Genomic DNA, 21,504 nt, shown 5'->3' with positions numbered 1-21,504 from the left:
GAACCCTAAAACCTAGCACTCATCTCCCCCTACATTGCCACACACCAAGCCAGCTCCTCCCAGCTCCTCACCTGAACTCCTGCATATCTGCCACTTTCACATGCAGGGTGAATGGGCCACGCCTGTTAGGTTTGCCTGATTAACGTATTTATGGCCAGCCCTCCCTCTGTGTTCCTCTGCTCCTGCCTTGGCCCTGTCCCTCCTAGTAGCTGTCTAACTGGTTTCCCCACTCCAGTGGTCCATGCTGCGGACACAACATCTTTTCTAAAATCCAGACCCGGTCATCTCACACCCTCGATTGCCTGCCATGGCTCCCATTACCTAAGCATAGTGCCCCAAACTCCTTAGCAGGCCAGGCCCTGTCTGCCTTCCCGGCTTTATCTCTCGACACTCCATGGCCCTGCCATGCTGACCTCATGGTTCATGCTTCCATGCATTTGCCAATGCCACCCCCTCCACCGGAGTGCCATTTTCCCTTTGTCTCCTGGATTGCACATGTAATACTTCCTTATTTTTCAAAATTAGCTCAAGAATCACCTCCTCTATTATCTAAACTTTAAAAGGAATGAAGTCCTGATACCTACCATATGGATGAATTAAGCAACGACTTAATTGGAACAGATTTCCTTGTGGGGTGAGGAAAATGTTTTGGAATTAGATAGGGTGATGATTGCACAAAACTGTGAATGTACTAAATGCCACTGGACTGTTCACCTTAAAAGGGTTAATTTTGTATTACATGAATTTTGCCTCGATTAAACAAACTCAAAGAATTGCTCCTTTTGTAAAGACTTTCATGGACCTCCTGGGTGAAAACAGACCCCTTTTTAATGGTGACCCCATGCCTACCATATTTCATTCTGATCTTATCAGATCACTCCCAGAACTTCACTACACTCATTTATTTCCATGCCTGTGACCCCAGCGGCCTATGAGCTCCTTAAGCTCCATCTTCTGCAGCTAGCACACGGCCAGGCATGTGGTGAGGCTCAGTTGGTGCCAATCTTCCCCTACCCTTGTCTTTCTGGGAGGTTGTAACCTTTCAAGTCCTCACATTCTGGAGAAGGGGGAAAGCCTCTGCCCATTTGGGTTCGACCATCCGTCACAGCCTTCTGAGTCGTTTGGAGTTCAGCCTTCTGCAGATCTGGATCTGTTCTGTGGCTGCAGAAGGCATTTGCATTTCTAGCACGGGCTTCCTGGTCTCCCTCCCCTCCCACCCCCAGCAAGGGGGACTCACAGAGCTCTAGCCTAGTTGCATAAATGCTGGCATCTCCTTTTCGACTCCTCTCCTGGGTGTTTCCTTTTTATTTACTATTCTTTCCAATTTTGTGCCATCAGCACTTCACAGTGGTACCATGTCCCTCTTTTTGGAGCAGTTTAGAATGATTAAGGACAAGTAGTGACCCGCTGGCCCCATTGTGTCTAGGCAGGCCCAAGGTAGATCGATGGGGACAAGGAGGGGAGGGGTGGACCGCAAGCCTGCAACAGTGGCTGTGAGCCTGCTGTGAGTCAGCGCAGAGGCCAGCCCATTGGGCTGCCCTCTGCATCCCCGATGGGACACAGCCCAGGAATCTGTGCATGGATGGTTCTAGCCTGGGGCCTGGAGTGGGCTCCCCACCTGCTGTGGCAGAGTCACGATCGAGGGTGCTGCTGGCCCCTCTTCCTGCCCACTCAACCCGACTCCTATCCCCTTCCTTTCTGGACTCACCCCAGCAACATCCAGATGTTGTCCTCTGCAGTGCCCCACCTGGGTCTCTTGAACATCTTGACCATGTTTGGGTTTACTGATTAGCTCATTGGCATGCACTGGCCTTGCTGAGAGTCAGGCTGTGAAGAAAGGCAGCCTTTATGGAGGGTGAAGGTCGGCACTGCCTTGACACCAGCCAGCAAAAGTCCTGCACCTCAGCCGGGCGTCCCCTCTGCTGCCATCTGCCCAGCCACCCAAGCCGTATCTCTGCCTCTCCCCTCCCCTCCTCTCCCACCTCTGCCAAGTCCTGGGGATTCTGTCCTCTTAAGTCCTCTCTATTTCATCCTCCTTCCCCGTGTCCACTGCTACTGCCTTCCCTTGAGTCACTATCACCTGTGACCTGGCAGTAGCCCCCCTTATTCTCCTGCTGTTTTCAATTTCATCCATTTTCACCCCCCCACTGCCCCCAGAGCCATTGTATTAGTTGTCCTGTTGCTGCTATAGCAAATTACCACAAACTTTGTGGCTCAAAGCAACACAGATGTCTTCTCCTATGGTCGTGGAGGTCAGAAGCCCAAAATGAGGCTTCTGGGGCTAAAGTCAAGGTGGCAGCAGAGCTGGCTCCTTTTGGAGGCTCCAGGGGAAACCCTTGCCTCTTCCAACTTGTAGAGGCTGCTGGCGTTCCTCGGCTTGTGGGTGCACCACTCCATTCTCTTCTTCCATCATCACGTTGCCTTCTCTCTGACTTCTGACCCTCTTGTGTCCCTATTTTTTTTTTTTTTAAAGAAACAGGATCTTGCTCTGTTGCCCAGGCTGGAGTATAATGGCACAATCATGGCTCACTGCAGTCCTGAATTCCTGGGCACAAACCACCCTCCCACCTCAACCTCCCGAGTAGTTGGGACAACAGACGTGTGCAACATGCCTGGCTAATTTTTTATTTTTTGTAGACATGGGGTCTTGCTATTCTGAAGCGATTCTCCCACCTCTCAAAGTACTGAGATCATAGGTGTGAGCCACGATGCCTGGCCCCGTGTCCCTCTTATAAGCACGCTTGTGATGACCTTGGGCCTACTCACAGGATAATCTCCCCATCTCAAGGTCCTGAATTGATCACCTCTGCAGAGTCTCTTCTGCCATGTAAGGTGACACGAGTTCCGGAGATTAGTTCATCCTTGGGGTGCCATTACTCAGCCTGTCACAGCCATTTTTCAAAATACTCGCAACTTCTCTCATTAGAAATCTATGATGGTTCTCAGTGGCTTATGATCAAAGTCTAATGCTGACAGTCAAAATGGATTGAGCGTTCGCCACGTGCATCTGTGACAGTGGGTGAGGTGGTATGAGCTCATGTGTTCCCTGAATGCTGACCATGTCAAAATCTGGGAGCCATTTCAGGGCTTAGCCTGGCATATTCCCAGCATGTTAGCACCTTTGCAGACAAGTCAGAATCCCCCAGAACAGCCTTAAACCCCTTGCCCTCCTTGTTTCCACCTCATCTCTTCATACGTCCCAGGTCCAGCCCTGCCAAGCCACTTGCCGCCTCCCAAAACCCAGATCCTTGCTCTTGGACTCTCACAGCATCTCCCGCGGTGTCTGGCACACAGCAGCAGTCAGTAGGTGCTCAATAGGTGCTTGTTGAATGGCTGGATGAAAGACGGAAGAAATAGACAAGTGAATGAAAGGAGTAAGGAGGACCAGCTTACCTGGCTAAGCCCTGAAAGGGCTCCTAGATTTGTACATGGCCAGCATCCAAGATCACATTGTCCGACACCATCTCATGCACCATAACAGATGCTGCCAGTTCCCCAGCACGTCCTTGGCCATCCCCTGTATCTTTCTGCCTTGGATGTCCTGCCCTGGGTGTCCTCGGGTCCCTGGAGCATGTTCAGCCTCACCTGGGCAGGCTTGAAGTATCAGGGAGTTAACACCCCAGGAGCACCCCTCCACCAATGAAGGATGCGAGTTAAGGAATAAACATCCCAGCATCCGCACCCTCACCTCCTTGGTGGGACAGTTCTGAGGGATGCTCCACAACCTCTCAGAGGGTCCCAGAAAGACTGAGCCCCAATACTGATAGTGGTGACCTTCTCATTAAAGCATCCTTGTTTAGCTCTCTGCTCTTTCTCTCGCACTCCCCACTCCCTTACTGTGTCTTCCAGATCAACAACTTACACCCAAATCCCTGCCCCAGGGTTTGCTTTTGGGGAAAGTCCAAACTAAAATACCACACACTGTGAAGAGGCAAAATCCAATTAAAATAGTAAAGCCTAACATTTATTGAGCGCCTGCTCCGTGCCAGGCACCGTGATAGGCCAGCAGCACTCATCATATCATTTAATCCTCACAGCATCCCAGTGAGGTGGGCGCTGTTACCATTCCTCTTCTACAGATGAAAAACTGGAGGCCGAGAGAGGCGATGAGGTTTGTTCAAAGGCACGTAGCTGCCATATTGCTTCACCAATTCGCCAGTCTAAGCATCTAGGGCAGGTAGGGGAGGAAGGTCCAGGGGAAAGAGAGGGAGAGAGGAAAGGAAGCATCCTTAAATTAGGAGGACTTGTTCTGTGAGGTGAGTGTGAAGGTTGGGGCTTGTTTCTCTGGCTTAATGCACAGAAAGTGCTGGGCTTCTGTTAGCAGCAGCTGGCAGGCATCCATTCTCTCCTTGTTTGCTCTGCTTCTGAGTTGAGTCAGTTCTGTTCCAGCTTGGGCAGAGCCTGCGAAATGGGTGGGACCAACTGCCAAGCTAACCTTTGGCTATAGCTGTCCCAGGGCTTGCATATGGGTAGCCCACTATATCTTTTGCCTCTGAGCTTGAGATGAAAAACCACACTGCCATCAGCCTGGACAACTGGTCGACCACACTTCTCCACCCATGTCAATTTAAAATTTTCATTTTCTTTCCTGCTCAGCTCTCTTCGCTGGGATGTAGGGAAATCGAGTGTGCAGTGAGTCACGGCTGTCACATTTGCTCACCTGAGCCAAATGCTTCCTCCCACTATGGGCTGGGCTCTGGGACATTTGTCCTCACCTGCCAGGTTCGAATTGCAAGGTCAGCTGCACAGAAGCTGCTGATTTTTTGAAAGTCTACTAGCTGCCGGTGGATGAATGGTGGGTTCTGAGAGGTTTGACTCAATGGATTCGTTTTCTCCAGGGCTCTGCACACAAGATAGTCTGCTTTATGAATGTGTAGCTCTGGTTTTAATTCACAGATATGCATGGTCCAAATCAGCCATAATACAGAAAAAACAATGTTAACCTGTCAGTGTTCTGTGGATAGGCTTTGCAATGTCTGACATTGGTATCCATTGCAGATGTGACCTTTTGAGATACAAGAGTGGCTGTAACAAGCATAGCAGGCAGCACCTGAGACAGACTTTGCAGCCTCACCTCTTGTAAACATTGCATCAACTTATTTTTAAATAGCATGTTTTATGTTCTAATTATTTACTAATAAGCATGAAGAACAGATACCACAAACACCAAGATAATCACCTTTTGTATTTGTGTGTGAACGTTTCTGGTCTGTTTTCTATGCTTAAAGCTATAATTTACAAATTCACATTATGCTATGCATACTGTTTATATTGTTCTTTTTTCAGTTGGTAGTATATCATGACCTCTTTCTTGCAATAAGTATTGTTCACCTAAAATATGATTTTAAAATACTGTCTTATATTCCATCTCTCTCCTAGAGAAATCATAATGTATTTACCCAGTCCCCTTTTGTTGGACATTTAGATTGTTACTGCTTTTGTGCTTTTATAAATAGCATAATGTTGAATATTTTTGAACATGACATTTGCCCAGGCATCTCAGATTACTTTCTGAAGACATTTCTAGGTGTGCAACTACTGGATTAAAATGTGTGAAAAACACTTTTGCTTTTGATGTTTGTTGTTTCAGTCTTACTCTTGAAAATTCTGTACAATTTGTACTCTAACGATCAGTGTTTAAGAATACTTATTTTCCCACACTCTTGGCTTTCAAGGTTGACCATCACCACGCCTACATATAATCATGATTTGGGCCCCTTCTTTCTAATAGGTGTCTTTCATTTATCCGTCCGTCCATCCATCCATCCATCTGTCTGTCCCTTTCTCAATGTATTGGCTGTACCTTCCAGAATAGTGTTAAAAAATAATGGTGATACGTCACTATTTCTTGTGCTTGACTTTAGTGGAAATATCTCTAGTGTTTCACTATTAAGTATGATGTTGATTATTAGAGAGATGTTCCCCATAATATTAATGTGTTGTGCTCTTCATTTTTCAAACATTAAAGCAGATTATGAAATGCCTTCTGTCATATTCAAAGATAAGTGCTCATCTCCTTTGATCAGTATTATTGAACTATAGTATTAATTTCCTAATATTAGCCACTTTTTATTATTAGAACAAACTCTTCTTAGTCAACACTTACAATTTTTAAAACACACCACTGCATATGATTTAAAGATTATGTTTACTTTATAAAATAAATGGAAATCTTCCTGGCTCTCTATTCACAGAAATACTCATCAGAAACATGTGAACAGGCACATGTTTGTGCTTTTTCCAAGTATTTGTAGTAAATGCATCAGGGTCTTATGTGACCTGGATGAATCAAGGTGAAGCCTGTTAGACCCAGGCGGGGGTTGTGATTCTGTGCTGAAAAAAGGTCTCATTCAATTTGATTTCTGTTCTTGTTAAATGCTTACCAGTCAGTGGCAAAATACAAATGAAAACACTCATTCCATTCCACGAGCAGGCTTGGCTTAGCCACCTCTGCACTCCCAGGAGGTCTGGTACATAGTAGGTACTTTAAAAAGTCAATGCAGGCCGGGCGTGGTGCCTCACGCCTGTAATCCCAGCACTTTGGGAGGCTGAGGTGGGCAGATCATGAGGTCAGGAGTTTGAGACCAGCCTGGCCAACATGGTGAAACCCTGTCTCTACCAAAAATACAAAAATTAGCCGGGTGTGGTGGCGTGCATCTGTAATCCCAGCTACTCAGGAGGCTGAGGCAGGAGAATTGCTTAAACCTGGGAGGCGGAGGTTGCAGTGAGCCGAGATCACACCATTGCACTCCAACCAGGGCAACGAGAGCAAGACTCTGTCCCCACGACCCACCCCGCCCCACCCCCGAAAAAAAAGGTTAATCCAAAGAACTCAAACTGTGACTTTTGTGGGGTGGAGGCAGCATGTAAGTCAGGTCCATGTGGCCAAACACATCCCTAGCATAGGGTAAATCTACCTGATAGCAGTAACTTTAGCACACTCTGAGGATGACCCTGTATGGCAGATGCACCTGAATGTGTGTTGCTAGCTAGGGAATCCGGGAGTGGCCAACTCAGAGATTCCTTCCTTGTCTATAAGGAACATCTGAGCTCCTGGCCTGGCCCATGGAACACGGGCCGTCCAGGGAATTGAGGCCCTGAGTTTGGGGGGTTAAATGAAGTTTGCAGGTGAAGGTCATTAAGGGGAGGGTGTTAAGTGAAAATGCTATATTTACTGCATGCTGTTTGCAAGAGGTTGCAGTCTTCCTGCCCAGCAGACTGCTGCTTGGCTATGTGGTTATGTTGTCCAGCCCCCAGCCACAGGGCCATTTCTGTGTATAAGGAGGTTTTCCTGTCTAACCCTATTGAGGTTAATATGGGTTTGGCACAACACAGAGCATGTATGACCTCCCTTCACCCACTTCTTCCTGGTGTAGCCGGGTGATACTGAGGGTGGAAAGCCCTAAAGGTCAAAGGTTACTCTGAGGCCTGAGGACACTGATGGAATTGGGAGAGAAGGAAAGAGGGAAATGGGTTATGAGCTGATTTTGTGTAAAGACACTGTGGTACATTTTTACCTCTCCAAGTCACCGTAAAGTTATTGAGTCCTCAGTGAGACAGGCCTGTTGGCTCCTTCGAAGAAACCAACCTCCCTTCTTTACCTTAGGGATGCCCTGGCTTTCCTGAAGTCTTCTTTGAGGACCTTCTAAGTGTTTAGAGCTGGTTCCCAGTGCACTGAAAGTAGCAGATATGGGCAGATATGGGCCATTTTCTCATTTGACAAATATTTATGGTGGTGCCAGTGCCTAGCTTCATGGCTTGGGACAGAGGAGGTGTCTAATAAGAGATGTGGAAAGGATGAATGGATGGGAGTTTACTCTGATTCAGGCAGTGGGCCAGTGAACAACAGTGCAGGTCAAGAACAAGAAGAATGTGTTTCTCTAATTCTGTACTATGGGGAAGTTGCTAAAAATGCAAATTCCTGGGCTCAGTATAGACTTCCAGTGTCAGAATCTCTATAGGAGATGCTCAGTTATAGGCATTTTATAACAAGCTCCCCCCGAGGTTCTAAGGCACGTTTCAATTTGAGAGCTATGCTCTGGGTGATCATTCTTAATGAGATTGTGTTGTGAAAAGCTTCCTTCTCCACAGCCCACTCATTAACAAGCACACACCTATTTGCCTGCCTCTTCTTCACGGCAGGGCAGGGTTAACACATTCAAGACAAGAAGAACAGAGGGAGGAGGCAAGGGGGTTTGTCAGATTTATTCAAACCATAAAGATGAGTTATAATTTGGAATCGTAATTACCCAAGCAGCTATTGGGAAAAGAGTAGAGCATGACATGGGTGTTCCAGAGCTTGCAGAGCTTGACAAGCAAGATGGCCCTGGGAACAGAAGAACCACTGAGGAAGGAGCAGCCCCCATGGGAAGGGAAGTGGATTTGCTGAGTGCCACTCTGCGTGTGTCATGTATGTTCTCCTCTCTGCATCCTCACAACAGCCTTCAGCAGGGTAGGCCATTGTCTTGGGTTGGTTTTGTCCCAGAAGCAGACTCTAAGCAAAGATGTAAGCTCTAGAATTATGTGGGAGGTGATGGTAGAGGAGTGGGGAAGTGAGTCAAGAAAACTAAGATAGCCAATAAAGGGGTGCTAGCAAGCCAGCTGTCTTACTCTGTTCTGGCTGCTATAACAAAGTACCATTGACTGGGTGGCTTATAAACAACAGAAACCTGTGTTACACAGTAATGGAGGCTGGAAGTCCAAGATCAGGGATCGGTCGGGTTCTAGCCAGGGCCCTCTTCTAGGTTTCAGCCTGCCAACTTCTTGTCCTGTCCTCACATGGTGGAAGAGCTAAAGAGCTCTCTGGGGTCCCTTTTATAAGGACACTCATCTCATTCATGAGGGCTCCATCCTCATGACCTAATCACCTGCCAAAGGCTCCATCTCCTCACACCATCACATTGGGGGTTAGAATTTCAACATGTGGAATTTGCAGGACACAGGCATTCGGTCCTTAACATCACGGATCACCACGGGTGACTGAAGCTTATTCTCACGAGGGAAACTGGTAGCCAGTGTAGAACACATGTCTCAGAGTTATCTCACCTGTAGGGCAAGACAGCTGGGATATGCTTCCATCAGTCTCTGGTCGGGAGCTGCCCCTAGCAGGCACTTCCAGACTGCCAGTGGATTTGTTGGCACAAGTGGGCTCTGGTGGCACAAGAAGGCTGGTAGGTAAAGAAATGCAGGTGCTGGCAGTAGGAGGTCAGCTGGCATGCACTGAAGGGGTAAGTCAAGGGCAGGTGGGCGAGACACCCACAGCGTCTGCTACAGCCTTTCTCTGTGAGCCCTTGAGGGAGGACTTTTGTCTTGTTCTTTACATTCATAGCACTCATCACATACTCAGATGCTCCATTGAAATAATGAAAGCAAACCTAGGAGCTAGAGGCTAACTATAATTCAATGTCCAAGAACTATATCTGCATTAAGAAGGCTGGGCTGGGCGCAGTGCCTCACAGCTTGTAATCCCAGCACTTTGGGAGGCTGAGGCAGGAGGATTGCTTGAGTCCAAGACTTTGAGACCAGCCTGGGCAATGAAGTGAGACCCCGTCTCTATAAAAAAATTTAAAAAAAAATTAGCAGGTCATGGTGGTGTTCACCTGTGGTCCCAGCTACTTGAGAGGCTGAGGTGGAGGATCACTTGAGCTCAGGAAGTGGAGGTTGCAGTGAGCCGAGATTGCACCACTGTACTCCAGCCTGGGTGACAGAGCAAGACCCTGTTGTCTCAGAAAAAAAAAAACAAAACAAAACAGATTAAAGGCCGATAGGCACATGGAGGAGGCAATAATTAATTCTTCCAAGGGAGGGTAGCATAGGAGGTGGCCAGGTGCCTCTTGGGTATGAACAGCACCATCCCTAGGCAGTCACCTTGTCCCTCATGCATTCATTGTCCTGGCTTTAATTTTGGAGCAGTTTAGGCTTAGCTGAGGTTTCTTTTTTGAAACTGCACCGCATCAGTGCTACAAAAACAAACCAAAACCAGCCTTGCAGAACATTAATTAAACATACATGCCTCTGAGTTCTCCTCCAATTGTTGCTGCTCCGTGGGCACATGTCTTTATGGAAATAGAATCAGTGCACACCCACCATTTCTCTTGCAGCTTACGCTGACACTGAGTACGCACATTCCCAGTCCTGACTTTAATCCACACACTGTAGGAGGAGCCCTTCAGAGGCATTCAGAGGGTTAGGGAAGCAGTGCACTGAGAACACGTTGTACACAGCACTCTCTCCCCGCCTGTCACTCTCTGTGGCTTCAAGGTTTTTGTGGCTTTGACCATACTTAACATATTTTGAAATGATCTTTATTCATTCACCTACTTGTTGATAATCTTGCTTCTCTGCTCTGGAATGAAGGTACTGTAAGGACAGAGGACTTCTCTGCCTCGTTTGGCATCTGTCTCATGCAGTTGGTGCAGGGCCTGGCACATAGTAGGTGCTAGGTAACTATTTGTTGAATGAATGAATGAGTACACATATAAGATGTAAGAGGGTCGTTATTTTTTCCCTGAGCTGATACCCCTTGCTTAGCTAGTCTCCTATGCAGAAGCATTTGGCATGTTTCCAACTTTCCCTTGCTTTAAATGGTGCCGTCTATACAGGATATTTTGTTCTTCCTTATTACTTCCTTGGGATGTAATTCCTGAAGTGGAATTACAGGACCAGGGGGCCCATCCCTGTTTTATCCAGTAGAACTTTCTGCACTGATGGTAATGTTCTGTATCTGTGCTGTCCAACACAGGAGCTATTAGCCACATGTGGCTATTAAGTACTTGAAATGGGGCAAGTGTGCCTGAGAAATTGAATTTTTAATTTTTTAAAATTTTGAATAATTTAAGTAGCCATGCCTGACTAGTGGGTGCCATATTGCACACTGCAGCTATACACCATTTTAAAGCCTTGCTCTGCATTTCCAGGGCACCTTCCCCAAAAATAGAACCCACTAGCTGTGCCACCAGCACAGCCCATGTCTACCCAGTTCCCTACATCTGCCAACAAGGAGTTTTTATGATTCTTCCTAAGCCATGGCAGAAGGGTTGGGGACATTGTCACATTCCTGCATTCTGGAGGCACCTACCTAAGACTCTCCAAGGGGTCAGATGTGCTAGGAGGGAGAATTCAGGAATGACCCTCCATCCTGGTCGCATGCAGGTTATTGACCAGTCTCTGTGTTCCTTCTGGGAATCAGGTGACAGATGCCTAAGAGGCCTAATCAACCCATGCTGGGAATGACAAGCTGGGCTTGGGGATCTGCATGTGAGTGCAGTGAACTCTGGGGCTGTGTTTTCTATACCACTAATGTAGTCATGTGGTCAAAGGAGGATTTGGAGCCACTTCTGTGGGAGGCAGGCAGTCAGGGGTATGGCTGCCATTTTGGAATTTCTGGAATGTTCTAAGGATGTGAGGATTTCACATGGCAACATATGCAAGCCTGTGAGTGACTCAGCATCCAGAATGGTTATCCTGCTTGCTATACCCTGCCAGATCCAACACATTCAGGACTTCAAGGAATGTGGCCCTCGTGGGCACAGTAACCAGAGTGTGAGTGAGTTTCTCTGTGTATATTTTCCAAGCACGTGGTAGGACTTCTGCCAGCTCTGCTTGTTAGCACACAGCCGAGCACCTAGCACGTCACAGGTACTTTATAAATCTTTGTGGAACACATACTCCCAAAGTATGTGCAACTATTATAGATCAGTAAGAAAAAAAATGTGGAGAAGGTCTATGGTGTTTGATATTTTGTGGGGGTCCTGGTCTCATTTGAGAGCCTGATAAAAGCTATGGACACTTTCTCCCCCTTTCTGCACCCCCCCCAACCCACCCCAAAATGCTTGAGTGGCCAGTCATGCAGAATTTTACCTCTGATTTCAGGAGTGGAAGAGTCATCCTTGAACTCCTAGGGGCCTATGGGTTCTTCCTGAGAAAGCCTGGGCTGTGGATGGGCGTGTTCCATAGCTTAATGTCCTCTGATGATGTGGGTCCATTTCCCGTGGCTGTTGTAACACATGACCACAAACTCAGTGGCTTAAAACAACAGAAATGTATTCCAACACACACAGTTCCAGAGGTCAAGAGCTCAAAGTCAAGGTGTCAGCAGGGCAGCACCCATTCCAGAGGTTCCAGGAGAGCATCCAGTTCTTTGCCTCTTTCAGCTTCTGGGGCCACTGGCATTGCTCCAGTTTCTGCCTTCATGGCCACGCTGCCTCCTCTGTTGTCTCTCAAATCTCCCTCTGCTTTTCATTTTCTTTTTTCTTTTTTTTTTTTGAGATGGAGTCTCACTCTGTCGCCCAGGCTGGAGTACAGTGGCGTGATCTTGGTTCACTGCAACCTCTGCCTCCTGGGTTCAAGAGATTCTCCTACTTCAGCCTCCCTAGCAGCTGGGATTACAAGTGCGCACCACCACACCTAGCTAATTGTTGTATTTGTTTTTTAGTAAAGACGGGTTTTCACCATGTTGGCCAGGCTGGTCTCGAACTCTTGACCTCAGGTGCTCCACCTGCCTCAGCCTCCCAAAGTGCTGGAATCACAGGTGTGAGCCACCACACCCAGCCAGAGCCATCATGCCCAGCCTGCTTTTCTTTTACAAAGATACTTGCCATTGGATTTGGGGCCCCACCTGGGTAATCTCAAAATCTTTAATCAATTATATCCACAAAGACCCTCTCCCAGAATAAGGTCACATTCACACATTCTGGGGATTAGGATGTGGACATATTTTTTTTCGAGGCCACCCTTCAACCTATTATAGTGGGTATTGGGGGTGGAGGTGGTTTGCCTTTTCTTGACCTTGACTCACCTTCAAACAGCTCTTGATCAGAGCTGCTAAGTCTCAACAAGAGAGACTGATTTGCATTTTGCCTGTTTTTCTCTGGCCTCAGTCGGTCTCTCCTGAGGATATTCTCTAATGGGGAGACCATTTGAAGGTGATCCAGAGACCCTGAGCTGGGCCCAGATCAGCTCTAAGATGATACAACCAGGCCCCGAGGCATAGAGTCACCCCTATGTCTCTGATCCTGCCCTGGGTTACAATCACTGTGAACACTCTATGTGATGTTCTTTTCTGGAAACGAGAAGGACTGAGTGGGAGGGGGTTTCACACTGCTCCCTTTTATCATGCATTGACAGATAGTGGGAGAGATCACCTATAAGCCATTCTACTGAGAATGGATAGTTTGCAAGTCATGCATTTTCAGGCCACAGAAACAAGTTTCCCTTTCAAAAATGGTCTTCCATCCACTTGCAGAAGCTTGTGGGATGGATTCTTTTAGGTGGCATGTGGTGTTTAACTCTGGTAGAGCTGTGTGTCAGTACAGCCCGTTGCCTGCTTTGCTGCTCTGTGAGCCTACCAGAAACCTGTGTGCTGCAGCCTCGAGAGGCATTAGAATATTCTTTACGTGTTCCATACCTTATCCTCAGGAAATGCAAATATCTGTGCTTTTTGGAAACACATCTTCCGGCAGATAAAAGGCATCAGCCGTCTGAAAACGTCTCCCTTTCTCTTCTTAACCAATAAATTGCTGTTGTTGCCCTCACTCCCCCGTCAGGTTCTTGGAGCCATTCAATTTAACGTCCCCAAAGTTTGCGCTGAAGACGTGATGCAAGGACGCATTAGCACCAGATCCTTCTTAGCAATTATGCTGATTGAAAAATAAATTCTAGTTTTAGAAGGCTACAGCTGCTTGTCTCTTGGGGGGGGGGGGGCAGTTGCTCCAGGTGCAATAAATTTTAATGCCAAGCAATTACACGACCATTCAAAAAATTATTATTTAATATCTCTTTAGCTGAAGAAAACACTCCTGCTTGTGCCAAGATTAGGCAATTAGCAAATGGTAATGTGTTCCGCAAACATAAGGCTTCACCACTTTTATTTTATTATTCTGGTTGTTAACAGCCATGGAAGTGTGGCTACCATTTGTCTCTTGAAGAACAAACAGTTTGTCTGTTGCTTGAACATAGACAGTCACCCACACACATGAAGTGCTAATAATCACGTGTCTTTAATGGTGCTGTAATTTGTAGATAACAGCACTTCAGTTGTCTGTTTTTTTTTCCTTCTTTTAGAATTTAACCTTAGCCAGACATGCCTGGCTTAACGATAAGGTTGGCCGTTCGGTTGGACGGGAGCTGGGTCTGAACTTTAGCTGTGGGAGTGTTTGGAATAGGAAGGAAGCACTCAGACCAATCAGCCCCTCACTTCTTGACTCAGGCGTCTTGCTCCAGGGCAGGCATCTACAGGTCAGAAATCTCACCTGTACCTGGCTTGGTTGCTGCCTGGAATTCGCAGGCCACCCATTCCCTTATGGTAAGCCTGTGTGGATACTGAGCCCATCTGTGGGGTGGGGCTCCAGTGTATCTTGGGAACCACACAGGTAGGGCTGAGGCTCCACCTAATGACCTCACCTCTCCTTCCCCCTGCCCTTCCCAGCTTCCCTCTTTTCTCCCGGCCTAGCACAGAGACCTCCTCCCTCTCTCTCCTTTCACTCTGACCTCTATGGTTCATCTGCACACAGTAACCAGAACGGGCTTTTTCTTTTAGTGATTGACATATGAAAAGCTGCATGTATGTAACATATACATCTCAGTGAGTTTGGGGATAAGGATGTACCTGTGAAATCATTACCACCATCAAGGCCACAAACATATCCATCCCCTCTCAAAGTTTCCTCCCACTTCCTTTATTATTATTTCTATTGGGTTTTGTTTTGCTTTGTTGCATACTTAAAATTTGCTAACAGAGTGAGCTTTTTAAATGTCAACCTGCTGGTATTAATTCCCTGCTGCTTTACTCATCAGTGGCTTCCTGTTGTGCCTAGAATAAAATATAAATGTCTCCATGTGACTTGTTTGATGGCCTGATATTTAGCTGGTATTCATTAGCAAGGCTATACTGGTTATTAGAAGTCTTGTCTGGTTCATTACCTGGGAACACCTCCCCGCGCCGCTCCTTACAATCCAGCAGGGAAGGATTCACCCCTGACACACGTGGGCCTGAAGCCCACTTCATCACTGCGGTCAGCACCCACCCTGAGCCTATGTGGGTCCGTGACATAGACTGCCTGGCTTGTAAGGCTTACAAGGTTCTGTGGGTTCTGTGTCATCTGCTTCCCTCTCCAGGTTCACACCTTGGTGTCCTCCACACAGCCACAGGGACCTTCTTTCAGTTCCCCAGACACCCCAAGCTCACGCCGACTTCTCGGGGCATCTGCCTGTGCTGCTGCTTCTGCCTGGAAGGTTCTAACCTCCAAGCCCTTCTCAGGGCTGACCCTTCTCATCCTTCCCACTTCAGAGGGGCACCTACCTCCTCAGAGAAGCCTTTCTTACCCTGCCTCTTCGCTAGGGCCCCTCCCTTATTCTCTCTCTCTCGGCTCTTTATTTCATTCATAGAAGTTAGCCCAGCCTTGATTAGTTGTTTGTTTGTTCGCGTGTTTTGATGCACTGTTCTCCCTGAGAATGCGTGCTTCCCCAGACCTAGAACCGAGCCTGTGACGGTCCCATTTCAACTCCCCAGCTGCCTGACACAGCACCAGGAACCTACCTATGTGTCACATGGTAATTATTCTGGGATGGAAGAAGGAAAGAAGGGATGCAGGGAAATGAAAGAGAAGAAGAAAAAGTGAAAGTGAGTGGAAGGGGTGAAGCCCACCCATGTGACAATAAAGATAACAGCTGCGTGAATGACCACCTGGGCCAAGGGCATGAAATATATAATCTTTACATTCTCACAATAATCTTAGCAAGTTTGTAGCGTTTCTCCCATTTTACAGATGAGGAATATGAGGCTCCAGTTGGAAGCGACTTGCTCAGATCACACAGGTAGGCAGAGTTGAGGTTAGGGTTCAGTCCTCAATGTCAGCCGACTAGTTGAAATGCCTGAGCCCAGTGCTGGAGGAGGCATACCCAGCCTCAGCTTCGGTGGGGTTGGTAGGCCAGTGATTCTCGAAATCTTAGAGTGCCTAAGAATTACCTGGGGGTCACGTGGCCACACACACGCATATATTCATTGCAGCACTATTCACAATAGTAAAGACATGGAATCAACCCAAATGCCCATCGATGATAGACTGGATAAAGAAAATGAGGTACATATACATCATGGAATACTATGCAGCCAGAAAAAGGAATGAGATCATGTCCTTTGCAGGGACATGGAAGGAGCTGGAAGCCATTATCCTTAGCAAACTAACACAGGAACAGAAAACCAAACACTGCGTGTCCTCACTTACAAGTGGGAGCTGAAGAATGAGAACACATCGACACAAGGAGGGGATCAACACACACTGGGGCCTATTGGGAGATGTGGTGTGGGGAGGGAGAGCATCAGGAAAAATAGCTAATGCATGCTGGGCTTAATACCTAGGTGATGGGTTGATAGGTGTAGCAAACCACCGTGCCACATGTTTACCTATGGAACAAACCTGCACATCCTGCATATGTACCCCAGAACTTAAAAATTAAAACTTAAAAAAAAAAAAAGAGTTACCTGGGGGGTCAAGACACAGTGGCTCACACCTAAAATCCTAGCACTTTGGGAGACCAAGGTAGGAGGATCACTTGAGCCCAGCAGTTCAAGACGAGCCTGGGCAATATAGTGAGAACTTGTCTCTACAAAAAGTAAAAATAAAAAAAAATAAAAATAGCAGGGTGTGGTGGTGAGCATCTATAGTCTCAGCTACTTGGGAGGCTGAAGTGGGAGGATTGCTTGAGCCCTGGAGGTTGAGGCTGCACTGAGCAATGATCACACCACTATACTTCAGCCCAGGTGACAGAGTTAGACCCTGTCTCAGAGAAAAAAAAAAAGAAAGAAAAAGGAAAAAGAAAAAAAAAAGTGTCATCTGGGATCTGGGGTATGTGCTTAGAATGCAGAATTCTGATTTCAGCCCCAGAGATGTGATTTTAGTAAGTCTGGCATGCAGCCCTGGAATCAATGTTTTTTAAACACCCTAGGTCTACGCTGTGAGAAACACTTTCATTTTCTTATTCTTGAGGGCAGTGACGAGTCTCTGCATTTCCCGGGCCTAGCACAGGGTGCATAGCTGGTATTCAGTAAACATTAGCTAAATGTATAGATGAGTGAGTGTGTGGATGAATGTTTTTACTTTGGATCTTTTTTTCAGTTAAGCAAGAAGTTTTCAGAGTAATTCGGGTCCCGTTAGAATTTTAATAGAGTATAGGCTCAAATAACTTTCCTTCTTTCAAGGATGTAACCTAATTTGTGTCTGAAAAGTAAAGATTGTAGATTTCGTTTCCCTTTGCCTGTTGGAAGCCGAACATTTTTTCGTTTGTTTAATTGTGTACCGCAAAATGTGGAAGATTGATGTCTCTGGATAACATTTATTTGGCTGAATATCTTGACATCGGATGGCTTTTCCTCACCAGGCTCCAAAATGTTAGGAAACAGAGACGTAAATAAAGAGGCTTGTGGGGCTCTTTTCTTTCCTCCATTTTTCCTTTCTTTCTTTCCCTTCCAGTTAGTAATGCTTCCAGGATTAGTGGTAAGGGACTCCTGAAAAGCTTAAAGCATGAAAATCCTGTTAGATAATTGTGCTTCCTGGAGGCCCAGGGGGACTCTTAAGTAAGGAGCTTCGAGGAGGAAAGGGGGTTGTGGGGAGGCTTGGCCTGCTTGCCCTCCTGGAATCTTCTTTCCTAGACTTGGTGTGCTCCATTCCCACGGCAGCTGTCTTAGTCCACTCAGACTGCTGTAACAAAATAGCATAAACTGGGTGGCTTAGAAACAATGTTTATTTCTCACAATTCTGAAGTCCAGGATCAAGGCATCAGCAGATTCAGTGTCTGGTGAGGGCTGGCTTCCTGGTCCATAGAGGGCACCTTCTTGCTGTGCCCCCTGTGGTGGAAGGGGCAAGGGGTCTCTTTCTGTCCTATTTTATAACAGCACTAATCCCATTCATGAGGGCTCCATCCTCATGACCTAATCACCTCCCAAAGGGCCCCATCTCCTAACACCATCATTTTGGGGTTAGGATTTCAACATAGGAATTTGGGGAGGATATGACATTAATAGCATAGCAGCAGCCACGTTCTATTAAAAATCTATAAGGGAGTGGGATGCGTTTGCTCAGAAGGAATTGCAGAGAATGAAATGGCACGACCTGTTTTTTTAGCTTTTTTAAAAGCAAAGGGGCCAGGAGCGGTGGCTCACGCCTGTAATCCCAGCACTTTGGGGCGGTCCCTGAGGGAGGCTGACAGCTGAGGCAGCACAGCCGGCTATTGGATAGGTACCTCCTTTGTTTTGAAGGTGACCTTGGTAGCACATGACTTTGTCCACCAGACCTGAAAGAGGGGAGGAGAGCAAGCCAGGTGGACTTCTGAAGGAAGAGTGTTCCAAGCAGAGAGAATAGCAAGTGCAAAGGCCCTGAGGTAGGCATGTGGCAGGAGTTTAAAGAACAGCAGGGAAAGCAGTACAGCAGAGTAAATGTGGGGAGGGGGAGTAGGAGATGCAGGCAGAGAAGTATTAAAGTCTGGATTGCAAAGAGTCTGTAGTGCCTTGGAAAGAACTTTGGCTTTTCTCTCTGAGCGTTGTGTTGGGAATAGATGCTCAGCATCTAAGGCCCACTTTCATAATCCGAGCTATAGTCTCTGCCAATAGGTCTGAGAGGAGGTGGTGGAGACCCCAACAGGGCAGAGAGCACAGCGTGGGGAGCCTGGTGGGGACCCTGGATGGCTGGATCCAGTCTCCTGCCCTTGGAAAGGACTGACTCTTCATGTCACTGTGAAATGTGGGTGCTCCACCAGGTGCTGAGACAGACTCAAGACCAAAGGCCCTGTGAACCCTTGCCTTACAGACAGGGTCACCCAGATGGGGATGGGGAGCAGGTAGAAACCCAGAGATGAACACAGAGCCTCAACTTCAAGTCTCCAGACCTGGAAAGGAACGGAACCTCCCCTCTCTTGCAGTTCTGGCCACTAGAGCGTGGGTAGATTGGCCAGCCACGGCCTGATTGGCTCAGGAGCCCTGGAATTTGAGATAAGAAAGCTGGCAGAAGGTCAGCGTCCTGCAGAGAGATGCTAGGACAGCAGAGCATGGCGATGAATTGTACTGCCAGTCCCCTACCCAGGGTTTCTCTTCACTTTCTACAGCATAGCCAAGGGGCTTAGCTTTCTAAACTGTACATTGGGATATAAGTTAGAACCCAGGCTACACAGAGAAGGGGCAATGAAACAAGCCACAGTCCATTGACCACCCACTGTATGGCAGGCCTGGCTAGGCCCGTTAGGGACCCTGACCTGTTTTAACCCTATGACCAGCACCTAACTGTGCTCAGTGGCCAGCCCAGTGGCTATTAGCATATACTAGATGCTGAAAAAAGATTGTTGAACATAAATAAATAATAAATAAATAAACACATGAACAGAATGCTCTCCAAGGTAGATCTGTTATTAGTCCTGTTTTATGTATGAGAAAACTGAGATCAAGGGAAGCTGGTAATTTGCTGTAGAAACCACACATGAGCAGTCATAAGGGAGGTGGAGTCCCAAACCCAGGTCTGCTCGAGATGAAATTAACCATGTCTTCAAAATCCATACTTATTGATGTGCCCCAAGATGTTTGGCAAATGAATAAACTTACAAAAATACGCACTCAACCTTTTGGAGAAAAGGGAGATTTTTATCGGCACTGTGGAAATGGGATTTGCTTCTAACAGGGCAGTTAAGGTCAGGCCCCCCGGGAGGCCTAGGGAGGTGCTGAAGTGTGAATGAGAGGGAGCAAAGCCCCCTCAGAGGCTAGGAGGGTAGGGGGACCACAGAGTGCTCCAGAGAGAAGGAAGACGGACAGGCCTGTGATACGCGGTGGGGCCAGTCAGGAGAGCTCCACGTGGAGCTGGCTGAGGCAGGGCTGCAGCCCTAGAAATCAGCATCGCTGACCGCTTTGCCTCTGATCGTGGCTCTCCCCCCGGCCTGGAGCCCCATCTTCCTTAAATTAGCTCTGCTGCTGCTGATAATTGCACAGCTGAAGCTCAGGTCTCTATGCAGATCTTTCAGTGGACAGGCACTGATTGTCATCATGTGTTAAGTCTAATCCTACTAGCTCTGGCCGTCAACCCACAAGCACTTAGCAAAACCTCCTCCATCCCAAGGCACTGAGCTAGGCCCTGAGAATTCAAGGATATAAATTAAGACAGTTCCTCGGCCTCAAGCAGTTTACAGTCTAAATTCATTCACTTAATAGACATTTATTGCACACCTACCATATGCCAGGCACACCACATGAGCCATTGAAGATATGAAAATGAGTAATGCAGAAATAGCGCCCGCAAGAAACTCATAAATTAGCATTTATTCACTGATTTATTCACTTTTTAAACAGCTATTGAGCACCTCCTGTGAGCCATGCCGAGGAGTGGTGCCCAGGGAGTGGGTGCCCAGAGACACCTCTAATGTATTAATACAAACAGCACTGACAGAAGAAGGAGAGCTCAGGGCATCTCAGAGAACACTGAAAGTTTCAGCAAAGAGAGATGGATGGTTTACAGGCTTTTTGTTGCTGCTGTAACAAATGATCACAAGTTTATTATTTTATAGTTCTGGAGGTCAGAAGCCCTAAAATCAAGGTGTCAGTAGAAAGTCAGCTGCACTTCTTCTGGAGGCTTAGAGGAGAATCCACTTCCTTGTCTTTTCGAGCGTATAAAGGCCACTTAGATTCCTTGGCTTATGGCCTCTTCCTCCATATTTAAGGCCAGTAGCAAACATCTCCAAATCTCCCTCTCCCTCTCCCTCTCCCTCTCCCCTATCCCCTCCCCTTGTCTTCCCATCTCCTCTGTCTCTGACTTTCTTGTCTCCCTCTTGTAATTACATTGGCCCATCTAGATAATCCAGAACAATCTCCCCATCTCAACGTCCTCAGCCTAATCACATCAGCAACCCCCTTTTGCCCTGTAAGGTCACACATTCACAGGTTCTGGGAATTCGAGTGTAGCATCTTTGGGGGGCCCTTATTCTGTCTACCACAGTGGGAAGGCACTCAGGCAGGGGAAACTGCTTCAGTGAAGGCATAATAAACATGGCGCTGAGTGCACGGGAAATAGCAGGAGCCTTCCAGATCTCCTAGATGATGTGGGCTTCTAGAGAGGACTGGCTGGGAATTAGTCTGGGTAGAACAAGGCCGGTGGCTTGTTCCAAAGCTACCATGTCAGGTAACAGTCATGCTGTCTTTACTCGAATGGCATGTTTATTTGTGGTGGCTTGTTGAAGGGGGTGATGGTTTAGAGACTGGGAGGGCGTCACTCCATGCAGATGGGGAGGGGGACGGGGCACATTTTTGGTCAGGTTTTATAAATTACAGAGATTGAAAATTCAGTGTGCCCTGCAGTGTTGGGAAGTGAAACAGCAACACACTTAAGGACCAGGGTCACTTTCTCCCCTGTGTCCCTCATGTGGAGCAAGGAAGCAAGCCCTAGGTGACCAAAAGGAGCTCAGAGCAGCTCTTGGATATGTCCTGGGGTCAGCAGAGCTTCAGCCCAGGGTCTAGCCACATCTGCATCCATCCCC

At 47.3% G+C, this 21,504-nt stretch overlaps 1 protein-coding gene across 2 annotated transcripts in view; it reads left to right on the top strand.

Annotated features, from left to right (window-relative positions):
- The window catches only part of ABTB3 (ankyrin repeat and BTB domain containing 3), a 351,655-nt gene that overhangs the window by 107,213 nt on the left and 222,938 nt on the right, over positions 1–21,504 (top strand). The window lies entirely within an intron of this gene.

The sequence above is a fragment of the Hylobates moloch genome, unplaced genomic scaffold (assembly GCF_009828535.3).
Source record: "Hylobates moloch isolate HMO894 unplaced genomic scaffold, HMol_V3 SCAFFOLD_12, whole genome shotgun sequence".
Classification (NCBI taxonomy): domain Eukaryota; kingdom Metazoa; phylum Chordata; class Mammalia; order Primates; family Hylobatidae; genus Hylobates; species Hylobates moloch.
The sequence above is the reverse complement of the archived record's forward strand: the minus strand, read 5'-3'. Positions and strand labels throughout refer to the sequence as shown.